A 4,212-nucleotide genomic window follows, 5' to 3' on the forward strand; every position below is an offset into this window, starting at 1 on the left:
GATTTATTTATTTTCATATAAGTCATATATGTTCTAAATATGAACCACATCGGATCATAAATACGGGTTTTCCAAATATCTCGACTCCTGCGCCACCTATCGGCAAAATTTTTTTCGGATTAATTTCTTTTCATATACGTAATAAATGTTCTAAATACGAACCAAATCAGACCATAAATGCGGGTTTTACAAATATCTCGACTCCTGCGCCACCTAGCGGATTAAAACATCTTTTAAATTGTATTGTCCTCGAGTTCTGAGCTAAGTTTGAAGTTTCAAGTCTGTAGCTCATCGGGAAGTTTGTTAAATATTGACTGCAAAGTTCCAGGACATACATACATACATACATACATACATACAAGTGAAGTTAAATAAAAGCTTGTAAAATAAGGGTATACTTTTTTTCGGTATAGAACACTCCTAGGGGGTGAGAGTGTAAAAATTACGACTTTTTCACATGCATTTTTGGACCACCCTAATGTACATGCATATGTAAGTGCGTAAATATTTGCATTTAAGATTTTCTTATGCAAACGCGAACATTAAACTCGAAAATGGGTGCATATGCACTTAGTCAGCTAAGCGCTTTCATGGATTTTGCATAATTTTTACGCCACTTACTAGGTGCATCGAACCAAAAAAAATATATATATAAAAAACAAGATAACGTATGAGATGTCAAGGTCAAAAATGTGTAAAAGTAAATATTTGTGCAAATCGGCAGTCTCCGGTGAAGGGGGTTAAGCAAAAACTTACATATGCATTTATATACATAAATGGTTTTCCAAAATTGTATTTCAAAATTGTATATCGTTCATTTGGTGGAAGAACAACACAACTAAAGAAACAGAGAATGCAAGAAAATAGCTTTGAAGTGTTTCCCCCTTGAATTTAATTAAGTAAGTAAAAAATATTTAAAATACTTAGTTAGTATTAGCAAATGTTTCGGTACACGACTCGGGCGCCATACCCATTCTCAGCAATCAGTTACTTGAAATGAAAGGCTATTTTATGTAAGTAAGTTGTAGGCAATCATGGCACTAGGTTCGCTCGGTGAAGTATTTCGATTGAAAATTTGCCGCAATTTTATGTACATACCTTAAAGCATAAACTGACGGCAACGTTAACCCGCATCAACGGCGCGATTGATCTGATCAAAATTGTACCTTTCCAGACGGAAGTAATGCGGATTAAGGAGCCTCGGGGTCGTAGTTTCGAATCCCACGGCAGGGTNTAAAGCATAAACTGACGGCAACGTTAACCCGCATCAACGGCGCGATTGATATGATCAAAATTGTACCTTGCCAGACGGAAGTAATGCGGATTAACGAGCCTCGGGGTCGTAGTTTCGAATCCCACGGCAGGGTAGAGTATTCATTTAATTTTTTTTCATTCTTTCAATTATAACTTTATATTTTTAATATTGTTTTAAGTTATTTGTTTTTGACTTTTTTAGTAAAATAAACTCTAAACATTTAAATTAAACAATAATACAATAAATAATGTGAAATAAAATAAAACAAATTAAAATAAAGTAAAGTGAAATTAAATATATAAATATATAAATCAAATCAAATAAAAAATAAAAACAACAATTTTNTTTTTAGTAAAATAAACTCTAAACATTTAAATTAAACAATAATACAATAAATAATGTGAAATAAAATAAAACAAATTAAAATAAAGTAAAGTGAAATTAAATATATAAATATATAAATCAAATCAAATAAAAATATATAAATCAAATCAAATAAAAAATAAAAACAACAATTTGTTTGGCAATAGCTTAAACCGAGGATCGAACCTGGAACCTGCAGACTTGTAGTGCCCAGCTCTCACCACTCGGCTACCGCGGATGAAGGAATCGATTGCCTTATTTTGCGTATATGTTTACTCAGGGAGCGTAGAACGCAATGAATTTGCAAAACTAGTATGGACCTTGTCGTCGGTAATGCAGTCGTCATACTAATTCAAATACGCTCTTATCCAATTTAAATAGGATTCTTATCTGAATTAGTATGGTGACTGCATTACCGACGAAAGGATATATTGTCCATACTAGATTTGCCTATTCTCTGTATTCTACGCTCTCTGAGATTTGGTCAGTACTGTCGTCGAAAATACACTTGATCCGAGTATTATTTGGGAATTAACTCTAGGACTTAATCCGGATCAACTGCAGTTAATTCCCGAGATAATTAAGAATTAACGAGTTGATCCGCTACAAGGTGGAATAAGCTAGAACTTTCGTGCGTGCCAGGACACTGCGGTGTAAAGGACAACGCACTGGCTGATGAATTGCCGAACTGTGGTTCTTTGGAGCATTCAATTGGACCAGAGCCAATTTTATGGCCAAGCATAGCGGGAACGATCGGGTATATGAAGGGTCTCATAACTAAAACCCATGAGAACCGTTAGTGTGGTATCGTCAAATGCAAAACAACCAAGTATTTTCTGAAAAGGCCTAGCTGGGAGGTAGTATAATTCCTTCTAAGGCAGAGATNGGGTATATGAAGGGTCTCATAACTAAAACCCATGAGAACCGTTAGTGTGGGATCGTCAAATGCAAAACAACCAAGTATTTTCTGAAAAGGCCTAGCTGGGAGGTAGTATAATTCCTTCTAAGGCAGAGAAGGAGTGGTCTAAGAGTCCTGATGGGACTGATTAGGGGCACAATCTGTGAAGACGACATATGGTCACCATATCCATTATCGACGATCCACAGTGCACAACTTGTTTGGAGGATGGGGATAATACTGAATATTTTCTCTGCCGCTGTCCGGTCTTTGCCAGACTTAGGTGGTACATTTTTGGATTGGGAACAGATGGATACATTCTCTTACTCTTTATCAACTGCTAAGATTCATAAATGACTTTGGTAAGTTTGCCGGGGAGCATTGAAGTCCCACCCCACCTATATCCTTTTCCTCTAAATCCTGTTTCTAGGCCCGAGTACTTCGAAAAAGAAGTTTTTCTTGGGTTTTCCGGCCACCCACAATTCAATTCCATTCCATTCCCCACAAAACATGGTCACATAGAATTCTGGTTGCGAACGAGAAAATTTTCACTTTGGAAAAATCATTAAATAAAAAGAACATTACTTCATGCGTCCGCACTCTTTCCGAGGGTTCAACGTGCGCACCACTCAGCTTCTGCGCTCATTCCAAAAACTCTCCGCTCTAGCTCATAAGGCAAAATCGACACAAAACCATGACTCGAGCTATATATTCAAGGACTACTGGCTTCCTGGTACCTAGACTCCAATCGACTGGACTATAAATTATGGGCCATTCTGGAGGCGATGGCCTGCACTATTCGACATTCATGCGTTAAGTCTTTCCTATTGCCATTGGGTGTATACTGCAATCGATGTGTGGACAAGCCGATTCTTCCGCTGATGGAAGAAAATGGAGGCCATTTAGCATATCGAGGACTTATATTCAACAATTCTTGGGCTCTTTAACATGCCACAATCTTTTCCGACTCATCCCATTTCCCGAATGAAGCAGAGATAGGTTTTTAAGTTTCATCCGACGTTCACTGTCCTTTGATTCCCATGCTGAGGGCTTCATTTCTTTGCCAGGCATTCATTTTCTACTATGCTCGCACATACCCTTGGCTAAAATTAGAAGAGAGTTTCGGAATAGACAATTCATTACCCGTCTTGTGTTGAATACTTGCCTTGGCCGGTTTCGCGGCTTTTCCTGTCCTTCTGTCCTACTTCTCTTCACCTGCTTATCGATGAAGTTTTTAAGAGTTTGACGTTCAGCAACACAAGAATTTTCCCCACCACTATTCTTCCAGTTTTCATAATATTTGACCATTGCTAACTCCATCTTTAATAACAGTGTCCGACTTGAAGAAGCAGAAGGACCGTATAGCGTCTGCACATCTTTCGCTACTTGGTTGCTCCATCGTTCGAAAAGCAGCCTTAACGAAGGAGTTGAGTGTAATTTATTAGACATGTTCCCGTTGTCAAAACCATTCTCAAAAAAAAAAGTTTTCGTTCGTTGTTGGCGTGCATTTAAAATTTCAAGCATTTATATATTTTTTATGATGTTATCATATTTCATAACGCACTAAAACGCTTTAAAGCAGGTGTCATAACACTGCAACGCACGCCAAATTGGACACAGCTGCTTTGCCATTGACTTAGTTACGGATTTGTAAAAGAGCATGGCCCGGTGTGGCAAGGCAATTTGCGCATGCGCC

The 4,212-nt window shown here is 37.7% G+C and overlaps 1 protein-coding gene across 1 annotated transcript in view; it reads left to right on the plus strand.

Annotated features, from left to right (window-relative positions):
- The window catches only part of LOC108373704 (Ig-like and fibronectin type-III domain-containing protein 2), a gene marked incomplete at its 3' end in the record, with an annotated part of 27,813 nt that overhangs the window by 22,062 nt on the left and 1,539 nt on the right, over positions 1–4,212 (plus strand). The window lies entirely within an intron of this gene.

The sequence above is a fragment of the Rhagoletis zephyria genome, unplaced genomic scaffold (assembly GCF_001687245.7).
Source record: "Rhagoletis zephyria isolate East Lansing unplaced genomic scaffold, Rhagoletis_zephyria_1.1 Rzeph_scaffold_06973, whole genome shotgun sequence".
Taxonomy (NCBI): domain Eukaryota; kingdom Metazoa; phylum Arthropoda; class Insecta; order Diptera; family Tephritidae; genus Rhagoletis; species Rhagoletis zephyria.